The sequence below is a fragment of the Triticum aestivum genome, chromosome 6D, assembly GCF_018294505.1.
Source record: "Triticum aestivum cultivar Chinese Spring chromosome 6D, IWGSC CS RefSeq v2.1, whole genome shotgun sequence".
Taxonomy (NCBI): domain Eukaryota; kingdom Viridiplantae; phylum Streptophyta; class Magnoliopsida; order Poales; family Poaceae; genus Triticum; species Triticum aestivum.
In genome coordinates, this window is record NC_057811.1 from 194168860 (window position 1) to 194180648 (window position 11789).

An 11789-nucleotide genomic window follows, 5' to 3' on the forward strand; every position below is an offset into this window, starting at 1 on the left:
TCACCTCGGGCAGGAAGGACCCAAGTCCATGACAACCCTTACCACTCTAATGACTCGCTTTTGCGCGGGAGAAGACAACTGGCTCGCTCATAAAAGCAACAACGCCAGCGACCCGGGTAATTTCCAAATTCGAGACGGCAACGGCAAGCCACGACAAACCGAACACAACAGCCACAGCACAGCGGTGAACGCTGGATTTCACAATCCGAAGCCCGGTCAACGGAAGAAGCCAGTAAAGGCAAACCAGGATGGACCATCCACCCTTGACAGGATATTGGACCGACCTTGTCAGATTCACGGTCACCCTGATAGGCCAGCAAGTCATACCAACAGAAACTGTTGGGTCCTTAAGCAGGCAGGAAAACTCAACGCCGATCACAAGGGAAGGAGGCCACCAGGCGATAAAGATGACGGATCGGCTCGCCAGCAGAACACTGGGGGCTAGAAACACTTTCCCTCTGAAGTTCGACCACTCCCAGAACGGAAATAGCAGTTCGGCTTCTGCCGCCCACCTACTGTGCTGGCAAACTTTACACCACGCGTACATAACTACGCACTCAAGATACCATGGGCATGGGCAGAAGCACAATATGGACAACCCTGCAAAGATCCCCGTAATGTTTTAGCCGTCTTTCTTATTTTTCTGTATAATTTCTTAAAAACAGGTGATCATCAGGACAACATCTACTTCGGACTCGCTCGAAGTTCGGATCCACACACTCACCTAAGGGGCCACTCCCGTTAAGGATGCCCATCCCCGAGGATGGGTGGCGCAGACGTGCGACAGGAGGTCCAAAAATAAGCTTTTGTAGACCGCACTCTTCTTTCCGAGCCTGTACCATGCCCTCCTCCTCTGTTCCCAACCCCGAGCATGTCAAATAGCTGGGTTGTGGTTTTTACTCTTTATATATTTATCATTGGCATATTTCTCCCAGTAAACTTTACCCGAACTTATATTTCATGCTCTTTCTACAACGAGTCCGGCCATAACGGCTGCCTTAGAAGACGCGCCTCGGCATAACTTGCCAAGGGCCCGGTATGGGAACAAACGAGTCGCCAGTAAAAGTCCGAACAGCTCTATAGCATACTTCGGCGTCGCAAGTTTGGCCTGATATGCATCAGCTCCGAATCATGGTCTTTGGTCAATAGTTGGGTTGCCCGGCTCCTGTGCTTGCTACCCTACGTTCCGCTCTATCGGCTAGGGTAGTAAAGGGAGAACTACTGCGATTGTGCCCTGGCCTAGACCGGATGAGCACCTCAGTAGAGAAAGCCAAAAACTGACTGTCATGATGCGGCGAGAGCTGGTCAACCAATTGACAACTTATTCGAATCTTTAGTGATTCTCCGTGTCACACGAGGGATCCTTTTTTTAGATCAACATATGTAAGTCACTATGCGCCGTATACATACCAGGGGCAATCTCATAGCCCCACAATAAAACTCCTATGGTTAAGTGAAAGTGTTAATGCCCTATAGTCCGATTGCTTGGTTCACCGCATTATCACCTCCTTTATGGACCAAGACGTTGGATAAAGAGTGATTTAATGCTTCTCCGAACAGCCCCGTACTTCCTACGAGGGGGCTGAAGCCGACGACTAGAAAACTTTCAGATTATCCTAAAACGGCAACAGAGGAGGAATTCAAGCTTTTGAGGAAAATATAAATAGATTAACTATAAAGTTGTCTGTTACATCATTATATAAATCACTCGAACATTATATCTTTCGAGCATTGACCCTCTATTAAGCGGGCGGCATCTAAGATGTCTTCAAAATAGTGCTCCGGCTCATTACGGTCCTGGCCCTTGGGTGGACTCCTCGCCGCAACATCAATGGCCTTCATCTTTCGCCAAAATGTTTTGACTCGGGCAAAGGCCATCCGTGCACCCTCAATGTACGCCGACCGCTTCACATCGTCGATATGTGGCACCGCGTCAACAAGCCGCCGCACATGGCCAAAATAACTACTGGGAATAGGCTCACTTGGCCACAACTGGACTATGATGTTCTTCATGGCGTCGCCAGATATCCTATGAAGCTCGGCCCACTGGGACAATTGTTCATTGAGCAACAGAGGGCGCTTCGACGCGCCGAACTGTGACCAGAAAAGCTTCTCTGTTGCATACCCCTCTTGTGCATGGTAAAATTGCGCCGCATCGGAAGAACTCTTCGGCAAGTCCAAAAATTCAGCCGGAGAACTCCAGACCTGGTTCAACTGAGCATAGTCCGGATCGCCAAACTTGGTCTGAAGTAAAAAGGGCTTACCGGCCGCTATCTCCTTAGCCTTCCGAATCTCTTCACGAGCTGCCCTAGATTCAGACCGAACTTCACTCACCTCTCGTACGGCCTTATCAAGCTTAGCCATTCTGGCTTTATTCTCCTTCTCCAGGAATTCACAGCGGCTGGCAGTATTCTTCAATTCAAGTGCTAGTGCGGATATCTTTTCCTCACTTTGGCGCCGAGCTGTTTGTTCGGCTCTTAGATCTGCCGATGCCTTCTCAGCAGCCACATCACTACGCCAGGCCTGCTCCTTGGCCCGGGCTAGCTCCGCCCGAAGAGCTTCAACGGCGGCAGCACCATCTGCAATCATGCACATTTCATATAAACCCTTTTCGGAGTCAGGCCTAAATTACAAGCACATTGGTGTAAGGAATGCTCGACATATATACCTTGCGAGTCGTCAAGACGCCTGCTAATCAATGCAATGTCATCTTCCGCAATATCCAGCTTTCGCTGCAGTTTGGCCTCTTCCGTATTTCGGGTAGCCGCAGGAGGAGAGGCAGCCTGCACTCCAAGTTAAATCAAGGTTAGCAACTGAGCATATCTTTCTGATCCTCCGATCGCTTCCGTCGGAAGGCAATCCAAGTCTCAGGGGCTACGGCATATACAACAGGTGCATTCTGTCAATATTATTCAATTGGCAAAACTACATCACAAACCTCAAAACCCCTTAGGAGGCTCGTGAAGGCCTCGTTCAACCCGCTCTTTGCGGATAGAACCTTTTCGACCACCGTGACCATCAAGGCACGGTGTTCCTCCGAAACGTACGCTCGTCGCAGCATGTCCGTCGGCATATCCGGCACTTCTGGGTCTTCGGAAGCCGCCACCGGAGTACGGTATTCCTTTGAAGGAATCTGCCCACTCGCCCCCAGGATCGTCTCCGGCCCTAAAACGGATAGGGTGGGGCCGCCATGCTTGATTCCCGAACCCTGAGGGACAGAGGCACCACCTTCAGGTAATGCACTCTTCGTTTCCTGCACTGCTTGTTTACCGGGAGGAGCCCCACGGGACGATACCTTAGAATCATCCGCCCTGTTGGGCGAGGGGGCCGGGGAGGGCGTACCACTCTCCATCATCTTTGGAAGAAGGTCTCCCGAAGAGGAGGACGATTGGGAAACACCAGGCGTTAACCTGCGAGGACATACGTATGTTGGAGGATTACTTTAGTAATAAGAAAGGAAGGGGGTATGATTAAAGTACCCTGTTGCACTTACGGTTTGGACAGAGGTTTATCCTCATCACAAAGCTCCACGTCAACATCGCTTGCCCGGCCCAAACCGCCCGTCGATGGCGTTTTCCCTTTCTTGGAAGGTTTCGCCTCCTGTCCTTCAGAAGCGACCCTCTTCCTACCACGGCGGGCTTCCTCGGCACCTTTGTCCTCCTCTGCAGACACCTGGTATGGTGTTGGAGTCAGCATCCTCACTAGTAGGGCATTCGCAGAGTCTTCGGGAAGGGGCGCCGGACACCAGAACAACATCGCTTTCTTTATCCAGTCCTGTGAAGAGACGAGTTGTTCAATATCTTACCAATCGAATGAAGGGTGTGTGGAGATCGAATACTAACCGCGGTGTGCGGAAGATTGCAGTCAAGGGCAACATCTTCGGTGGTGTCCAGCCATTGCTCTCGTTCCCCGAAATATAATTTCCACATTCCCTCATGCGTAGTGCCGAGGAAGTGCTGAAGAGTCCGCCGTCCTTCGGGATTAAACTCCCACATACGGAGAGGCCGCTGCTAGCATGGCAGGGTCCGGCGGACTAGCATTACTTGAACAACGTTCACAAGACCGATGCCCTTCTCGGTAAGGCTTTGGACGCGATCTTGTAGAATCTGCACTTCATTGACGGATCCACAATCCAGTCCCTTATTGATCCGTGAAGCAAGCTGAATTGGAGGGCCGGGTCGGAATGCAGGCGTAGCTGCCCACATGGAGCCCCGCGGCTCATTGATATAAAACCACCCCTGATACCATAGGTCGGAAGACTTGGCGAAAGATCCTTCAAACCAAACTGCACTGGCAAGACTGCCTATTGTAACGCTGCCGCACTCTGCCTGCTCCTCCTCTGTCACTTGCAGCCTCACGTCAGGTCTTGAGCCACAAACCAAAGTGCGGAGGAGTCCGGAGGAAGGCCTCGCATGTGACGATAAATGTCGAGATGAGGAGAATAGAGTCCAGGGCCAGATCGTGAAAGTATAGCCCATAGTAAAACATGAGCCCCCGGACAAAGGGGTTAAGCGCGAACTCTAACCCATGGAGGAAGTGGGACACAAACACTACCCTCTCGCCGGATTTGGGGGTAGGAATGACCTGCCCCTGTGCAGGAAGCCGATGGAGGATTTCTGGGGTCAGATACATCGCTGCGCGGAGCTTCGTAATATCCTCCTCTGTGACAGAGGAAGCCACCCACCGGCCTGGACGGCTGGATCCGGACATGATTGGGGCTGGTGGCGATGGGAACCCGAGGGTTAGAACTCGGGGTGGCTAGGGTTGAGGAAGAAGCGAGCGCAAAGGAAGAAGACGAGTCTGATACCCTATTTAAAGACCCCAAGCACTAAGCGTATCCACCTGGGTCTCGAATCTTACCAATCTCCAGAGAGTTGTACCCAGGGGACGGTTGGGTTACCCACGCGTGCATTAAAGAAAATCCCATGCATAAGGGAACACGATCTCTGCCTTGGCAAGACAAGCCAATAAAACCGCGTCCCGAGACGTGGGGCGACGCGCCAGCCAACGGTTGGAAATAGTGACCGGGCAGGCGTGATATCATAAATGGTTGCTAATAAATTAGGCTCGTATATTTTCTGCAACTATACATACAGGTCCGGATATATCTACTACATCCGAAGACTATCTTGGAGTTCGGAGAAAGGGGAACCCGCCTTGCAATGCCGAAGACAATCTGCGCGCCGGACTGCTTGTCATTGAAGCCAGGTTCAGGGGCTACTGAGGGAGTCCTGGACTACGGGGTCCTCGGGCCGGACTGATGGGCTGTGAAGACATGAAGACCGAACACCATACTCGTGTCCGGATTGGATTTTCCTTGGCGTGGAAGGCAAGCTAGGCGACCAACTATGAAGATTCCTTCCTATGTAACCGACCCCATGTAACCCTAGATCTCTCCGGTGTCTATATAAACCGGAGAGCGTAGTCCAGATAGGACACATTCATTACCATATATTCATAGGCTAGGCTATTAGGGTTTAGCCATTACGATCTCGTGGTAGATCAACTCTTGTAACACTCATATTCATCAAGATCAATCAAGCAGGAAGTAGGGTATTACCTCCATTGAGAGGGCCCGAACCTGGGTAAACATCATGTCCCCCGTCTCCTATTACCATCGATCCTAGACGCACAGTTCGGGACCCCCTACCCGAGATCCGCCGGTTTTGACACCGACAGTGACCCACCATGGCTACAACGTCCTCAAGATGCCAGGAAGCGGCAGGATGATCACCGTCCCCTACGAAGAAAGAGATGCGGTGTGCTCCCTCGAGCGCGCCTTCCAAGCTACATCAATTGAAGACCCCAACAACAATGCAGCATAGTACCCTCGTGAGGCCGTCCCCAAGAAGATGAAGCAGCTACTCCGCACAGGGCCTCAGGGAAGTGGCGCCTCTGGCGGCGCAACATCAGGATCGGCGCCCGTGCCTGGGGCACCTCCCTCCCTCGCATAGGATGGCGCGCCCGGCGCCCTCCACGGGCAGGGCTCGGGGGCTCTCTTCTGGAGGGCCTTAGACCTAGCCAATGTCATGAGGGAGGCGCTCGGGCACCACGTGGAGGTGTGCTTTGTGGCACGTTTCCCTCAGGAGGATACCGGGCGAGGAGCGCCAGGCGCTCAGGAGTTCATCACCAAGGTCACTCAGGAGCTGCAGGATGCAAGAGCCATGCGCGGCGACCGCCGCCTACGTGGTGCAGCTCCCCATCCAGGCGAGGATGGCGGGCTGCGCGTCTGCGTCGACATTCCAGGGCTCAATAGGGCCGCATCTCAGGAGCTCTTCTGGCCTTCGCGCGTGGGACGTTGCGAGGGCCCGGCTCATAGCTATGTTCGCTTGCCATTCGGCCTGCCGAGCGTGGCATCCGCCTTCCAGTGCAACCTGCGGAGCGTCCTGGCGGCTCAGGAGGCCAGGCATCACGCAGTCCTGATGGACATGGAGACGACCCTCAAGGAACCACCAAGACCCCCAGAGCCTCCGAGGCTCAGGGTCCCGGTGGCTCGTGAGGAGCAGCCCCTTCGCCATGCATCTTCAGCTGCCCCAACATCCCTTCGACAACAGAACCAGGTGACATTTTCCAAGTTTTATTTAGCTGGGAGCCCCCCCTGGGCTGCATCATTCCCAGGTGGCGTGGGTCTGTCCCTGCGGCATGTATCCTTTTACGTCTTTAGCTTACTCTGCTGGGGGCGCCCCTCGGGCTGCATCATCCCCAGGCCGCTCGGGTCCGGCCCAGTGGCATGTATCGTTCTTGCATTTACCTGAGCTAGTCTGCTTTTCATGCATAATCTATCTATGGTTATCACCTGCTTGATTGTCACCCACCATTGGAGCCGCGCGCCGATCGTCTTTCTTCAGGATCTTTCGCATAAGGAGGTTAGGCACGGTGTCTGTGCTCGGGCCCGTCCCTGCAGCATCGATAAATCCAACGGCTGAGCTCTGTCTGGCGGGCCGGCCCTGTTCACGTCACCTCCTGCGGTCGTTGGTGCTTGGCCTTCTCATGCGATAACCTCAGGAGATTCGTTCGGCGCAGGTTGTCTAACCATCTCGTAGGACCACCACAACCATCAAGAACCAAGACTAGGTGCAACCCGCCTTGAGGTAGGGCCTCGTGAGTCCCATGCTGGCTCACGAGTGCCCAGACACACCTCGTCTAGCCCTGCCGTGAAAGCCACGTGTCAGGGCAGGGCTGTACACGCCCTGGGGTCTCTCCGCAGTAGGGAGTCCCCTCCAACGTACCAGTGGAAGCACCATGCTCCGCGCTGGCCATCGACACTACCGATGAGCGGCTATGCCAGTGCAAGTGCGGAAGCGCTATGCTCCATGCTGGTGATGAACAATTGAGGGTGGCCTCATGGCCGTATCAACCTCAGGGAGCCCTTGAGCTCAGTGTCTGGCCTCATCGCAAGACCTCCCCTCGGGAGAGTCGCGCGAGGGTGCTAGGCACGGGGGCTACGCTCGGGTCACGCCCAAGCGTACGCCACCCTGCCAGGTCCCCCGGACCTGGTCGTCGCGCGCCCCTCTTGAGCCGAGCCTCGGTGAGGGAAAGGTATGAAGGTCGTCTGAGCGTCAAGGGGGACTCCTGAGCATTGCGACTCAGGAGCCTAACTGTCCACGTAGCCCCTCACTCCTTGGTCTCGTCCTGGTGATCCGGACGACCCATCGGCGGTTGAGGTATGCGCGGGGTCGGGCCCTGCCGACGTAGAACACTAGACCTATTCCTGCATTTCCTTTCCATAAGCTGTTTACGCGTCAAGGGGGACTCCTGAGCATCGCGACTCAGGAGCCTAACTGGCCACATAGCCCCTCACTCCTTGGTCTCGTCCTAGTGATCCAGACGACCCAGCGGCGGCTGAGGTATGCGCGGGGTCGGACCCTACCGACGTAGAACGTAAAGCAAATGGGAAGGAAATAACAAAATCTCAAGAAAATATTACAAGACATATTGTTCTCCAATACCAAATGCAAGTTTAAACGCCTCCACGAGGCACGGTACATGCTGCAGGAGTTAAGTTGGAAAGGAGCTGCCAGCAAGTCACTCCGTCATCCCTGGACACCACCGTCGCCTGCAAGGGATGCTTCTTCTCCAACGGTGTCGCCTTTACCTGTGCCACCAACCAGAGTTGCAGGATCAATAGCACCGCCGGTCGAGGGCGCAGGAGCGAAGGCGCGGAATTTCTTCAGCAGGGCCTCCACCTGACCCTTCACAGCTGTGGCAGCGGCCGTGCCATGCTCGTCGTCCACAGGCTCCAGCAGCTCGTCAAGGTGGGTGGCAGGGTCGCAAAGATGGAGGTGGCTGAAGACGTGCATCAACGAGTGTGACACCCCAAAATTTTGACCTTGTTTTATAAATTAAAATTTTGCCAGGAAATTAAACTTTTCCATTTGTCTAGATTTACCCTTTTGATATTGTGGGTTTTTACCCAAAGTGGAAACTTTCCAAAAATATTATTGGACTTGTATACTCTCTCTATGAAACAATTCTTTATCAGTGGATCTAATTGCAAGGTTTGCTTTTTCTTGAGCTTTACTCTTTTAAAATGATCTTTCATAAATTTGGAGCATGTTTTGCACTGCAACCATTTGGCAAATGCATTTAAAATTTCCACCAAAATTTGGGGATGTCATGGGATGTTTCCACATCACTTTTATGCAGAAATATCTTTTGGTTATTGGAGATTTTGAGCTATACATCAACTTTTCAAATCTGGTCCAGTAGGCATTTTTGCACTACAACCTATTTAAATATCTTTTAAAAATTCTTCCAAGTGTTTGGAGAGGTCAGTAGATGCATATAATTCAACTTCATGCTAAAACCCAGTGATGTTCTTTGAAAAATTTGAGTGAATCAACCTCTTTTTCATTCTGGTCCAGTTTGGTGATTTGTACCGCAACCCTATTTTATTTTGCTGTAATGCCCATGACCTTTTTCCTGCTTGTAGCCCTCCCTACAAAACCCTTAAGTCCAGGAGAGTGGACCCATTGGAGGATTTTAAGTGCATGCAATGAGACCTTTTTCTTTCTGTCCAAAACTTGCACTAGCAAGTTTCTGGTTTTGCCCAAATGATCTTGCCGTCATCATCTACAACTAAGGAGACACTGGCCTGGAGTTTTTGGCCACTCCAAGAGTTGCCTAGATGCACTTAGCATTCTGTCGAACACTTGGTGTGCACAGTCTGTTTTGACATGAGTTTTTGTTTGCACTGTGTACTTGATCCCCTGACCCAGCAACCTTGTCCACTAAGACCCTAGCTATCCATAACCCTGCCCTGTTAGTTGCCAGCCTCCCTCTCGCACTCTAGGCTGCCCTGGCATTTCGTCGAGCGCGTCCCGTGCGTGCACTGGGCGCGCCCAGAGCGCATGTTTTGCACGCGCGCGCACCGATTCGCCGCGTCGCACTGCCGGCCTCGCCGCGTCCCGCCCCTGGCCCTTGCTCGCCTGCAGAGCCATGCACTACCCTCGCCCACTCTCCACGCCACCTCTGGCGCCCTACAGCGCCGCCGTTAGAGCTTTTGGCGGCACGCCGGCGTCGGCAGTGAGCCCCTGCCATGGACGGCGCCGCCCAAGCCACCCGCGCGCGCCAGCTGCCCCTGTGAACAGCTCGAGCTTATCCTGGAGCCCGTCGGCACGCGCTCGTCGCCGCCACGTCGCCCTACGGCTACAGAGAGACGGTCGCCGACGTTCTTATCCACGGCCGCCGCGGGACCAGCCTCGAACGCCCATAAAAGGAGGCCCCGAGCCCCTCCGAGCGCTCAGGCGACCTCATGCCTCCCCCCTAGAGCTCCCCTAGCCGTGGATTGACCGGAAGAGGCCATCTCCCCCACCTCCGGCCGGTTCGGCCGCCGCTGCCTTCCGGTGCCATTCGTCGCAAACAGGCACTCCCTCGCCCATCCAGCGCCACCACTCACTTCCCCTTGTTCTTGCGGAGCTGCCCAGCGCCTCAGCCTCGATCGGAAAACACCGGAGCCCAAACCCCCTTTCACTCCCGAAGCCCCCTCCGCCGCGGAGCTCGCCACCGGCGACTCCTCCCACAACCGTCGACCCAGCGATCGCCGGAGTCCCGCCCCGTTCGGGCAGAGGAAGAGGAGGGAGAGGGGGGAATAGTCAAACCTGACCAGTGGGCCCTCTGGACCCACTGTCAGTGACCCCCGCGCCATCCACGCTGGCTTAAGTGGTCACGTAAACGCCTGAGTACGTTTCCTATGCTTCGAAAGCGTATTCTGTATCGAAACGTTTTCTTTTTCTGTTTTATTTTTTAAAACAGAACTTTGACTGGCTATATCTTTTAAAGTAAAACTCCAAATGAGTTGATTCTTTTTCCTACCTCTTTCAAATTTCATCTAGTTTATTTTAAGATTTATTTCAAAAATATTTGGGACAACTTTTTTACTGGTTTTGAAATATTTGTTATTTGAATATTTTTTCAAAATAGGAAATGGAGAGAGAAGAAAACTTTCAAAAAGTGCACCCCCTTGCATACTCTTGAAGGCAAGCATTCTGAACCCTGGCATGATATTTTCGTGAGGTGTTTTGATACAGTTACAACACCACTTTGACTTGGAGTATGCGCTATTTCTATGTATCGATTCTGTCACACGCATAAGTGCGTATTCGAGATGCTTTACTATTAGTAGGGATATGCTGGTGATAGTGATCACCCTCGCGAGCTTTTCATGCATACCGGCAGGAAGCCGAGAGAGTCGTGGTCTTGGGTAGACATGAGCTTGTCCCTAGTTCCTCGTCGAGACGAGTGTGTCCGGTATGGCATGATGAGGCTTGATGAGCAGTGATTCTGTCTGTTAATGGAGATATTTTGGTTATGCAAATCATTCGCAGAATACTTGGACCACCTGAGTCGGTCGTAGGTCGAGTCTTGTTCAGTAACTTCCCCTACTTGTTTTGTACTACCACTTGTCCCTGCCGCAGGTAGGGTATGGTTCAGTAAGTTGTCAACCCCTTACCAAGGCACACACCGTACAGAGAGGCCATGGTGGAAGATACCGGATGCATCCGGTAGGCATGCCACCTGGTCCCGGGGCATGGGTGTTTCCGGTTGGGACCGAGAGGGGGGCACCCCTTAGAGCGCGCGATATAAATTTGATCCCATGCTACGTCGAGGTTGTAGCCTCCCCACTTAGAGTTTGGCTTGACAGGTGTTGTGGGTGATTCCAGACACCGGTAAGTTAAGCTGGTGTGTGCAGGTGAGGTGTGTTTACAATTAAAAGGCCATAGGCGGAATTAGTCCCGATGGACTAAATAAATCCGTTACTCGTGGGTAAAGAGTACACCCTCTGCAGAGGTCATATCTATTTGGATAGCCATGTTCATGGATAAGGACTTCAGTCTGAGATGGGTCTAGTGACAGTTTTCGGATGGAGAAACGGCTAAACTGGATCATGGTAACGGTCTTCGGATGGAGAAACGGCTAGACTAGAACTTTGTTTATGACCTGTGACGTATGAGGATTATGTTTATTATTATGGACTAACCATATACATTATTTGAATTTTTGAGTATCCCTGGGATGGTTCTACCTCCTGGATATTCACTGTGATTATTCTTTATAAGCCCTTTATGTGGTGTCGCTCAGACGCCCGACTGCGGCATGTTTATTATTTATTTATCCTTTATAAGCCCTTTTTGTGGTGTCGCTCAGACGCCCGACTGCGGCATGTTTATTATTTATTTATCCTTTATAAGCCCTTTATGTGGTGTCGCTCAGACGCCCGACTGCGGCATGTTTATTATTTATTTATCCTTTATAAGCCCTTTTTGTGGTGTCGCTCAGACGCCCGACTG